Source organism: Procambarus clarkii, chromosome 94, assembly GCF_040958095.1.
Source record: "Procambarus clarkii isolate CNS0578487 chromosome 94, FALCON_Pclarkii_2.0, whole genome shotgun sequence".
In the NCBI taxonomy this organism is placed as follows: Eukaryota; Metazoa; Arthropoda; class Malacostraca; order Decapoda; family Cambaridae; genus Procambarus; species Procambarus clarkii.
The window spans coordinates 6,641,310-6,655,363 of record NC_091243.1 but is presented as its reverse complement, the minus strand read 5'-3'; the positions used below and the strand labels follow the sequence as shown (position 1 = coordinate 6,655,363).

The following is a 14,054-nucleotide window of genomic DNA, read 5'->3' as shown; positions in this document are numbered from 1 at the left end:
CACCATTCACTTAATAATTTAGTATATTTTATCATTCAACTACTTTCTAGTTATTACCCAGTTAATATTTAATATTTTATTTCCTACATGCACAATGTGAATTCCAAGTCCCATTACACATTTCCTATTCAATCCACTTTCGAATCTCTGTAATTCTCATTACTAATAATTGTTAGGATATTTTTGGGTTTAGTTTGTTTTTCAGTATAGTTTTAATTCGTTTAAATGACTGTGGTTCAGAATCATATTTCGTCAATTTATCATTATCACATCATTCTAAGGGGAACTGGTAAGGAAGACAGATAATCAGTGATAAAGCTGGAAGAGAACGACAAGACAAGTTGCTCTCTCTAGCTTCCAGATGGAAGCTAGAGAGCTTTACAATGTAAAGCGTGGTAATTCCATCTGGAAGCTAGAGAGAGAGAGCAACGAGCCAGAGGTATTAGGAACAATGTCTTTGATGTTGCATTCACGTGTTGGTTTCAGCAACACGTGTTACTCAAATGCACAGCCTTAAATGTATATATTAGGTAAAGTGTGGTAATTGTCTCGTGTAAATTATATAGGAAACACCGGGAAGGCGGCCCAGGAGCTGATGCTCGACCCTGCAAGCACATCTTTGCAAGTACAGGTACGTTGTATACGTTGACACACACAAGCAACACCACAACTTAAAAAGAGTTTGAGTGGTATCTACTATGAACTAAAACACTGTCCAACACAGGCATCCGAAACGCTGCGCGTACTAGTGGCTTTACAAGAATGTTATTACTATCCTATGTATCCTCACAATCCCAATGTACCTTCTTGTATATATATAAATAAATAAATAAACAGGCTGGGGCAGGACGGGAGTTAATAACTAACATCTTAGATGAGTCACAAGGATGCAAGGAATCATTTCGGTGCATGAGTAACGAGTATAAGGAGCTAATGCAATACTGACCGCCAGCTGAGTAGTAGAGCCCAGGACATGACCCTTGTCTTTCAAACGCACAAAGACACAAATGTTCGCACACACCGAACCAGACAAATGAAAATGAGGAAACCAGAGATCTGATCGTAACATAGAAGATACTCGGACTGACAAAATTAACAGTTTAGCAGGAGTAGGAACTGAAGGAAAGGGGGCACATAAAGGAACTAGTAGCTCCAATTAGTGAGACGTAATAAAGTATGTTCTCATTGTATGGGTTGCAAGTAGAAGGGGAGTACATATATTTATGCTCAAACCCTTCTACATAATTTTTTAATGTATAAAATATGCAAATACTGTATCTACAAAATAACTACTGTAATTGATGCTTTGTATATCTTATGAATAAACTAGATGGCGTACCCCACAGTGCCCGGGGTCGAGCCTGAAAGATCGCGCCATTTAAGTGTTGGGAACCCATAGAATGAATTATGATTATGAACAGATGATGAAACTTTGACTTGGCGACTACCATTACATCTCCACCAACGTATTGGGGAAAGGCGTCGCTATTAGCGCCGAGTCCTATTAATAGGGGCAATGGAGCCGATCTTGACCCGCCTATGACAGTCATAGCTCCACCTGTCATCCTGCAAAATTGTGTGAGGCTAGCACCAAGCCTCTGACGTCCAAACTTGGACAGAAAGAAAGCAGAAATCTTCTTTTATAGATGTAGATTGTTGTTGTTATTTTCAAGCACCGTCGAGGGTCATTGCATGAGACCAAAAAATGTGAGGCCGAGGAGCTGTAGCTTCATCTCTTTAAACACAATTAGGTAATAACATTATAGTGCATGTTGCCAGAGGCTGTGCTTGAGCCTTTATTAGACATTAATTTTCTCTCCTGATGTCAGACATTTCATGCCCAGATGCTTCTCTGTTCAACATGTACCTAGTGGATAAGTGGTTTATTTTCTAGGAGAAAATTTCGTACTACTTCGAATGTCTCCTTGGGTCTGCTTTGATTTTGATGCCTACGATCATATCTTCTGTACCGTACTGCATAAAAATACGCTATTAATAACTTGTAATAAATGTTTTTGTTTTATTATGACCAAATATGTTTTGTTGAATAGCTGTGATGTGACTTTCATATTATATAAGTCGGTTATTAATTAAAGGAAATGATTTCAGTTTTTCTTAAAGAGCCCATAGTTGAGTGTAGGCTGCTTTAGTACGGCACCTAGAGTGTTAATTGTTTTCTTCCAGAGGCATACCAAAGGACATCACAAGCTAACTTAAAAAAACACAGAAATGAAACGACCTTGAACAATCTTGAAGTGGAAATTATTTTTCTCTTTGCAGTACTTTGTGAAGATCTTGGCAAAAAATTAGTGTGTATATATTTTCTTTCGATCAGGACAGATTACTTCAAATGAAAAGTTGTCCACTCATCAGGTTCAAAACAAAGCACCACAGATGGTTCTCGAATAATTAAAGGTCAAAGACATGAAAACATGGCCTGGTATCGATTACAAAATATGGCTGAGCAATGTAACAACAGAGAGCCTAATGCTCAGTTTTCCGAATAGCGATAAATACACATTATTATTAACATCTTTATTGACAATTACAATTTTGCCTAATCTGAGGATTTCAATTAAGCCTTATTAAAGATAAATACACGGTAACTGTGAGAGGCAGCAGTAGTAGTGTGAGCGTTGGGAGGTCATATACTTAACAGGAGCCATGGAAGTTACCGTAGACAGAAAAAGATTCTACTTTGCGACAGGAGGCTAATGACAATCTTGGATACGTCAAGTACATTAATCAGGCGAACAGTATTAACATGAATTTGCATTGCAGGCTGTTGACTTGCTTATTAAAGCAAATTGTAACAAAGCGATAAAATAATGGCGTTGCTTCATCAGCTGTGGCAAAGAAAATGCTGAAACTAATGATTGACCAAACGCAGATATAAGAGGTAGTCTTAAACACTAACAAATACAGCGAAGATATATATATATATATATATATATATATATATATATATATATATATATATATATATAATATATGTATATATATGTATATATATATATATATATATATATATATATATATATATATATATATATATATATATATATATATATATATATATATGTCGTACTTAGTAGCCAGAACGCACTTCTCAGCCTACTATGCAAGGCCCGATTTGCCTAATAAGTCAAGTTTTCCTGAATTAATATATTTTCTCTAATTTTTTTCTTATGAAATGATAAAGCTACCCATTTCATTATGTATGAGGTCAATTTTTTTTTATTGGAGTTAAAATTAACGTAGATATATGACCGAACCTAACCAACCCTACCTAACCTAACCTATCTTTATAGGTTAGGTTCGGTTAGGTAGCCGAAAAAGGTAGGTTAGGTTAGGTTAGGTAGGTTAGGTAGTCGAAAAAACATTAATTCATGAAAACTTGGCTTATTAAGCAAATCGGGCCTTGCATAGTAGGCTGAGAAGTGCGTTCTGGCTACTAGGTACGACATACAATATATATATATATATATATATATATATATATATATATATATATATATATATATATATATATATTGTGTGTGTATATATGATTATGATAATCATCTTTGTACTCTATATGTAATTCCTTTTTGTAACATAGTTTAAATAAAACAAATATATATATGTATATACAAAAGAATGGGGGTGGTAGGAGAAGAAAACATTAAAGTGTTCAGTGAGAATCCACAAGGTTTTCTCTGAATACTCCTTATTTTCTTCTCCGAGGCTGTGGATCACCACATTTGCATTAGAGGTGGTACCCTCACAACCTCTATATATAAATATATAAATATATATACTCGCAGGTGCACTATGTTAAAAAACAAATTTGGTTTGTTTCACACAGCCAAATTGTGAAGTAACAGAGGAAGAGGTCTTGACACGCATTTGTTCAATGATAAATGTAGAGGAATCAGCTGAGCATTCCTCAAATAAAATAAGCTTATATATATATATATATATATATATATATATATATATATATATATATATATATATATATATATATATATATATATAATATTTAAAATCAAGCTAGAAGAAGACAATGCAATGTTTTCATGGGCCAGGATACATCTGGGAGACACACATCTAGTAACTATCGCAAAATTCTAGTATTCATCTAATTGTATTCAATTAGTTGTGCTTACGGGGGTTGAGCTCTGCTCTTCGGTCCGCCTCTCAACTGTCAATCAATCAACTGTTACTAACTACTATTTTTTTCCTCACACACGCATCTCCAGAAAGCAGCCCGTAGCAGCTGTCTAACTCCCAGGTATTTACTGCTAGGTAACAGGGGGCATCAGGGTGAAGGAAACTCTGCCCATCTATCATATACATGTGTGTTATATACTGCCCATCTACTGTCATATACACCATGTAAACTTTGCGAAGGAGAACATGCATGAATGCTCTTCAACATAATGTTGGAGAATGTTCCATATTAAGGATTTTAGGTCCACTGGAATGAAATATATGATGAATGCAAATGTTATATTTAAGTACTGGCACAATTGATAAGTTGATTTGTACTATACTCGCCTAGCTGTGCTTGCGGGGGTTGAGCTTTGGCTCTTTGGTCCCGCCTCTCAACTGAAGTAGAGATTCTGGAGCCTATTGGGCTCTTATCAAATCTACATTTGAAGCCGTGTATGGAGTTTGCCTCCTCCACATCACTGCCTAATGCATTCCATTTGTTAACTACTCTAGCACTGAACAAATTATTTGTAATTTGTCTGTGGCTCATTTGGATACTAGGTTTCCACCCGTGTCCTCTTTTTCATGTTCTACCCATGCTAAATAGTTTTTGTCCACCCTGTCAATTCCTCGAAAAATTTTGTAGGTGGTTATCATGCCTCTCCTTACTCTCCTGTCTTCCAGAGACGTGAGGTTTAGCTCCCGTAGCCTTTCCTCGTAGCTCATACCTCTCAGTTCTGGTACTTGTCTGGTGGCATACCTCTGAATCTCCTCTAACTCTGTCTTGTGCGATAACTGTGTAATGATTCCAGTCTTCCCTACAGTGACGTGTTATTGTCCCTCTTCCCTTTCCTCCCGCAATCACTATAATCACCCCTTCCCCCCCCCCCCCAGTACCCTTTCTCCAGCCCTCGCCAGCCCACCCCTCCCCCCTTAGCACCCTCCTCGCCCCTTCAGTACCTTTCTACAGCTGACCATGTCCACTCCCCACCGGCTCTCCACCTGCCCACCATTCAGTTTCCCACACACCTTAGCCTGGCAATTACCCGTCTAACAACTCCCCCCCCTCTCTACCCTCCCTCCCACTGACAAGTCCCCCCTTTCCCACCAGAGCACCTTCGTCCAATGACTTTGCAATATTATGCAATATTGTTATATGTAAAGGTGGTGTAAATGTTCTAAATGCCAATTAAAATTTATTTACACATTGCTATATATATATGATTTGTTATTATAATGCGTGCTTGAAGAAACACTTCAGTCACCTCCTGTGACTGGATGCTTAGTAAACCCCATTGTACTAATCTTAGATCTGAACTTCGTCCATAGAGGGCAGTTGAACATCTATATACATGTTGGTTATAACGTTGTAACACAAGGGATATATATATATATATATATATATATATATATATATATATATATATATATATATATATATATATATATATATATAAACACACACATATTCCTCTTCTCGGCGAATATACACAGTTTATATGTTCAGGACCAAAGGTAGTATACTTCTTGTTTGGTTAGTAATTAGGAAGTGTAGCGTACGGTCTTAGTAAGTTAATGGCCAATACGTCGGTGATAGAAAATAGATTATAACAGTTTGAATAATAATTGCTGATGAGATCTATGCTGATTTATATTGATTTACTCATATTCATATAGAATGGCACAAAAGGCTGCGAACAGCACAATGAATATTTAGAGCAAATCTATTCTGGATACCGATTAATTTCTGAATTTAAAGTCTCGTGCATATATAGTTGATAAGTAGGCCTACATATATAGCTGTCATACATATAATTCCTCCAGCTAGTTAATTTTAATTTCCAGCTATATATTTTAAACTTGGAAATATGAGAAACTGTATTTGTTGTCCAGATTAAAAAGCAGTGTGACAAAAATTAAAGGCAACATTTAATGACTGGTGCCATTTAAATTTGGCGCTGCTCCTGCATACGTATCGATCAAGGCATGCATGATGGGGCAGGAGTGCCTGCCAGCCACTAACCTACAGTAATTCTTCTCTACGTAACAAGCCCCTCATGCTAAATACTTTACTTTTAACCTAAGCATGACGTAAAGCTTAATAATACAGACTACGCAATACGCAGGCACACTAATTACTCAGAATAATACAAAAATAAAGCATAATTTGGCCGTAGTGCATGCGTGGGACAGGTAGAAAAGTTGTAAACAAGATCTAATAATATTTTACTATATGCACACTAAAGTCTTCTAAAAGCCAACTTTCACCTGCAAATTCTCGCTCATTAAAATTTTTAGTCGCCTTCAGTGATACATTCTAGTGGATACACGTTTGAATTATTATTATTCTGTATTGTAACAAGTCATATATGTAATACGGGCTGCAGTTTCAATATCACATTCATAAGCAACTTTAAATCTAAATATTAAAGTATTTGAATGTACAAAACTTTATTGCTAAAGAATATCGTGTAGTTCAAATAGAGCAGAAAAAGAGTTGAATACCTTTTACTGTAAGAGTTCCAGAGTCTATAGATCTCCATCCCTTGCGCTGAACATTATTGGAACACCGACTAACAAAGACGCAATGAGTTCATTGACCGTCTCGAAAACATGTCATGAGTGGTTTTAGTGCGCCTTTTGTGATATTTTCAGCGCCCCCGCTTAAAATACAGGGCGCATGTAGAATTAAGGTAAGTGTAAACGTTGTTGAAGTTGTACAGAATAAGGAAGAAAGCGCTCGAGGCGAGAGAAACAGAGATGCATGTGTTTACAAACAAAAAGGTGTCAGTGTTTATTTGGGTTGAATGCGTCACCGAGGAGGAGAAACGCAGAATGTGGGCGATGCCAGTTTCGCAATCGTCGTCTTATATCCCTTTGAGTTTTGCCACCAAGTGTCTTGAAATAACGTGGGTGTGTGGTGAGGAATAGAGCGGTGAGGTGAGGTGTGAGAGACGAGAGCGGGTCGGGGGGGAGGTGGGACAGGAGCGGTGGAGGGAAGGGAAATTATTGATTAACGCGGCTGTGTAAGTGGGCCTGCCTGCCTGCCACCAGCCAGCCGCTCTCCCCCCAGCTACCAGGCCTACCCTGCAACGCGCTGCAACCACCATGCAACACTCAGGTAGATATACTCACCCTACGCGCCTGTGTTGATTCTAAATGCGTTTGTAAGTGCTTAAAGCAACGGGAAAAAGCACTCCAAATATCGCTTTCAGTGTGTGGTCCGAGGAAATAGGCCTACATTAAAAAGTGAGAGGACGGCTCTCTGGATGGAGTGGTAGCTATTGATTTTTAGGCATGTTGCATCCCGGTGAGCGAGGCTGCCAACCCTCTGGACAAAGAGGATGTACAATGGCTCAGTCTTCACAATTTTGTCGTACTGGACAATGTCTTGCTACCAAACTCTGTTGAGTTTCCTCACCTCAGTTCTTATACTTAATCCGGGTGCTCTACTTATCACTATTGACCGATGGCTTAAGGTAAGATTCCACTTGCTCACCTGTCAGGTCGTGTAGGCATATGCATACTTGCATATGCCTACATATTGTAACCTATCCATATTATTTCCCCCATGCATACCTATGCAGAATTATAACCTATGCATATAATTCCTTAGACTGCAGTCTAAATGAATTGACATGGGAGAAAATATGGTGAACATACCCATACCGGCTTTGAAATTACTACATACAAATTTATTTTCATCTTTAAATTGTTATTAAATACCAGAGTTGTGTATAGATATACTCAGTGCATTGCTGAAATCTGAGTATACTCTGTGACAATACACCTGTTCTTCAGTGACACACCTTTTCTCCATTTAAGAAGTTACTGTATATGGTAGAATTATAATTGAAGATTATGTGCAGTGGAGAGAGTACAAGTCTTCATGAGAAAATCAGTTGATAATGTGTTGGTATACTATCAAAGTGTGTAAGAAAAGGAAATTAAGTGATTTGATGGAGAAAGTTAGTTTTTATATGGACTTTACTAGATTTGTTAGTCATTGTACAGTACTAACTATTGATATTAGCTAAATTCATTTACTATATAGTCATTTTGTCATGGACTATATGATCAAGGATTGTGTTTAAAATTTTTTTTATATACTGTTAAAGTTTTGCATATATTGTACACTTGTGTACAGGTGCAGTGTTCACAACACTGGAATTGTGCTTGCATTGTAAAATACTAATACCTGTATAATAATAGCATTAAGATAAAGTGAAAATATGCTAATTGATAGTAAATAAATAATATCAAATCTAGATATTGTGGCCAGCCCTGGACAGTATCAGTACGAGTGGTATTGTGCATTTCAGACATAATTATGTTTTTTTTTTTTTTAAATAGAATCTGCTTTCTAATCTCCAAATTGTGAAACCTTCAAAACAGTTTTATGAACTGATATTACTGAAAACTTGTACTGCTATTTAACTAAGAGAGTTTCTGGTAAAATATTTCATTTTCAAACTAATTCCTATCCTTAACCCAAACCTAGCATTACCTTATTTAACTTAGATCTTACATAACTAAATATAACCTAACCTAATTTAATGTAGCCTAATATCTCTAGAAAAGTAGAGAAAGTGTGGCTCAGTAAAGGCATCAAATGGTGAAAGGGATGACATGTTTTGATAGCAAAAGTGATTAGTTTCGTAGTCATATTTATTTTGAAAACAATGAAAGCCCCAAAAAGTAAATATAACCAATATTTTGCATAGAAAAGAATTAATTTCCATTCTCTAATTAGGCAAGTTCTACAGTATCATAAAGTCAAATGCTGTAACAGACATGTTGGTACTATAACCTCTATAGATCTTTAGTTAATTCTATTATTAATAATTCAAAAAAAGTCTATAGCATAATGATTATCAGGTGTAGGCAACACACACACACACACACACACACACACACACACACACACACACACACGAGGATATGCACAAAAGTGCATATGAAGATAGGAAGTATGTGTGCGTGCGCACACACACAGATGAAGTGTATGCAAACACAGATGAAGTGTGTGCACACACAGATGAAGTGTGTGCACACACAGATGAAGTGTGTGCACACACAGATGAAGTGTGTGCACACACAGATGAAGTGTGTGCACACACAGATGAAGTGTGTGCTCACACAGATGAAGTGTGTGCACACACAGATGAAGTGTGTGCACACACAGATGAAGTGTGTGCACACACAGATGAAGTGCGTGCACACACAGATGAAGTGCGTGCGCGCGCACACACACACACACACACACACACACACACACACACACACACACACACACACACACACACACACACACACACATAGGAAGTGCATGCACACACACACACACACACACACACACACACACACACACACACACACACACACAGGAAATGCATGCGCGCACACACACACACACACACACACACACACACACACACACACACACACACACACACACACAGGAAGTGCATGCACACACACACACACATAGGAAGTGCATGCACACACACACACACATAGGAAGTGAATGCACACACACACACACAAAGGAAGTGTATGCACACACACACACACACACACATAGGAAGTGTATGCACACACACACATAGGAAGTGTATGCACACACACATAGGAAGTGTATGCACACACACATAGGAAGTGTATGCACACACACATAGGAAGTGTATACACACACACATAGGAAGTGTATACACACACACATAGGAAGTGTATACACACACACATAGGAAGTGTATACACACACACATAGGAAGTGTATGCACACACATAGGAAGTGTATGCACACATAGGAAGTGTATGCACACACACATAGGAAGTGTATGCACACACACACATAGGAAGTGTATGCACACACACACATAGGAAGTGTATGCACACACACACATAGGAAGTGTATGCACACACACACATAGGAAGTGTATGCACACACACACATAGGAAGTGTATGCACACACACACATAGGAAGTGTATGCACACACACACATAGGAAGTGTATGCACACACACACATAGGAAGTGTATGCACACACATAGGAAGTGTATGCACACACACACATAGGAAGTGTATGCACACACACATAGGAAGTGTATGCACACACACATAGGAAGTGTATGCACACACACACACATAGGAAGTGTATGCACACACACATAGGAAGTGTATGCACACACACATAGGAAGTGTATGCACACACACATAGGAAGTGTATGCACACACAGATAGGAAGTGTATGCACACACAGATAGGAAGTGTATGCACACACAGATAGGAAGTGTATGCACACACAGATAGGAAGTGTATGCACACACACATAGGAAGTGTATGCACACACACAGGAAGTGTATGCACACACACACACATAGGAAGTGTATGCACACACACACATAGGAAGTGTATGCACACACACACACACACATAGGAAGTGTATGCACACACACACACATAGGAAGGGTATACACACACACACACACACAGGAAGTGTATGCACACACAGATAGGAAGTGTATGCACACACAGATAGGAAGTGTATGCACACACAGATAGGAAGTGTATGCACACACAGATAGGAAGTGTATGCACACACAGATAGGAAGTGTATGCACACACACATAGGAAGTGTATGCACACACACATAGGAAGTGTATGCACACACACATAGGAAGTGTATGCACACACACATAGGAAGTGTATGCACACATACATAGGAAGTGTATGCACACATACATAGGAAGTGTATGCACACACATAGGAAGTGTATGCACACACACATAGGAAGTGTATGCACACACACATAGGAAGTGTATGCACACACACATAGGAAGTGTATGCACACACACATAGGAAGTGTATGCACACACACATAGGATGTGTATGCACACACACATTGGAAGTGTATGCACACACACATAGGAAGTGTATGCACACACACATAGGAAGTGTATGCACACACACATAGGAAGTGTATGCACACACACATAGGATGTGTATGCACACACACATAGGAAGTGTATGCACACACACATAGGATGTGTATGCACACACACATTGGAAGTGTATGCACACACACATAGGAAGTGTATGCACACACACATAGGAAGTGTATGCACACACACATAGGAAGTGTATGCACACACACATAGGAAGTGTATGCACACACACACACATAGGAAGTGTATGCACACACACACACATAGGAAGTGTATGCACACACACACACACATAGGAAGTGTATGCACACACACACACACATAGGAAGTGTATGCACACACACACACACATAGGAAGTGTATGCACACACACACACATATGAAGGATATGCACTCACACACACACACACACACACACAGGAAGTGTATGCACACACACACACAGGAAGTGTATGCACACACACACACACACATAGGAAGTGTATACACACACACACACACACATAGGAAGTGTATGCACACACACACACATAGGAAGTGTATGCACACACACACACACACACACACACATAGGAAGTGTATGCACACACACACACACACACATAGGAAGTGTATGCACACACACACACACACATAGGAAGTGTATGCACACACACACACACACACACACACACATAGGAAGTGTATGCACACACACACACACACACAGGAAGTGTATGCACACACACACACACAGGAAGTGTATGCACACACACACACACACACACACACACACACACACACACACACACACACACACACACACACACACACACACACACACAGGAAGTGTATGCACACACACACACACACACATAGGAAGTGTATGCACACACACACACACACACATAGGAAGTGTATGCACACACACACACACACACACACATAGGAAGTGTATGCACACACACACACACACACACACACACACACACACATAGGAAGTGTATGCACACACACATAGGAAGTGTATGCACACACACACATAGGAAGTGTATGCACACACACACATAGGAAGTGTATGCACACACACACATAGGAAGTGTATGCACACACACACACAGGAAGTGTGTGCACACGCACACATATAGGAAGTGTGTGCACACACACACACATATAGGAAATGTGTGCGCACACACACACACATATAGGAAGTGTGTGCACACACACACATAGGAAGGGTATGCGCACACACACACACATAGGAAGGGTATGCACTCACACACACACATTAAGTGTATGCACTCACACACACACACATAGGAAGGGTATTCACTCACACACAAACACACACATAGGAAGGGTATGCACTCACACATAGGAAGAGTATGCATTCACACATAGGAAGAGTATGCACTCATACACATAGGAAGGGTATGCACTCACACACACACACATACACAGGAAGGGTATGCACTCACACACACACACAGGAAGGGTATGCACTCACACACACACATAGGAAGGGTATGCACACACACACACACACACACACACACACACACACACACACACACACATAGGAAGGGTATGCACTCACACACACACACACACACACACACACACATAGGAAGGGTATGCACTCACACACACACACATAGGAAGGGTATGCACTCACACACATAGGAAGGGTATGCGCGCACACACACACACACACACACACACACACACACACACACACACACACACACACACACACACACACACAGGAAGGGTATGCACTCACACACACACACAGGAAGGGTATGCACTCACACACACACATAGGAAGGGTATGCACTCACTCACACACACACATAGGAAGGGTATGCACTCACACACACACACACATAGGAAGGGTATGCACTCACACACACATATTTTCATATCAATCATATTATCGATTCATTTCTCTCAATGTTTGCGGACGATGCTAAAATTATGAGAAGGATTAAAACAGAAGAGGACTGAGGCTTCAAGAAGACATAGACAAGCTGAAGGAATGGTCGAACAAATGGTTGTTAGAGTTTAACCCAACCAAATGTAATGTAATGAAGATAGGTGTAGGGAGCAGGAGGCCAGATACAAGGTATCATCTGGGAGAGGAAATTCTTCAGGAGTCAGAGAAGGAAAAAGACTTGGGGGTTGATATCACACCAGACCTGTCTCCTGCAGCACATATCAAGCGGATAACATCAGCGGCATATGCCAGGCTGGCCAACATACGAACGGCATTCAGAAACTTGTGTAAAGAATCATTCAGAACTTTGTATACCACATATGTCAGGCCAATCCTGGAGTATGCAGCCCCAGCATGGAGTCCATATCTAGTCAAGGATAAGACTAAACTGGAAAAGGTTCGAAGGTTTGCCACCAGACTAGTACCCGAGCTAAGAGGTATGAGCTACGAGGAGAGACTACGGGAATTAAACCTCACTTCGCTGGAAGACAGAAGAGTTAGGGGGGACGTGATCACCACATTCAAGATTCTGAAGGGGATTGATAGGGTAGATAAAGACAGTCTATTTAACACAAGGGGAACACGCACAAGGGGCCACAGGTGGAAACTGAGTGCCCAAATGAGCCACAGAGATATTAGAAAGAACTTTTTTAGTGTCAGAGTGGTCGACAAATGGAATGCATTAGGGGGTGATGTGGTGGAGGCTGACTCCATACACAGTTTCAAGTGTAGATATGACAGAGCCCGATAGGCTCAGGAATCTGTACACCTGTTGATTGACGGTTGAGAGGCGGGACCAAAGAGCCAGAGCTCAACTCCCGCAAACACAACTAGGTGAGTACATAGGAAGGGTATGCACTCACACACACACACACACACATAGGAAGGGTATGCACACACACACACACATAGGAAGGGTATGCACTCACACACA

General features: G+C 39.8%; 1 protein-coding gene across 16 annotated transcripts in view; it reads left to right on the top strand.

Moving 5' to 3' along the window:
* The window catches only part of LOC123747268 (protein bric-a-brac 1), a 169,323-nt gene that overhangs the window by 17,885 nt on the left and 137,384 nt on the right, over positions 1-14,054 (top strand). For 2 of the 16 annotated variants that reach the window (XM_045729321.2, XM_045729318.2), the window contains exon 1: positions 6,944-7,318. The exons of 9 other annotated variants lie outside the window; for them this stretch is intronic. The gene's annotated coding sequence lies outside the window, so the exon portion shown is untranslated. Of the gene's footprint in view, positions 1-6,767; positions 6,891-6,943; positions 7,319-7,345; positions 7,677-14,054 lie in introns of those variants that run through there. 5 more of the 16 variants (XM_045729320.2, XM_069319891.1, XM_045729319.2 and 2 more) reach the window with 5 other exon arrangements.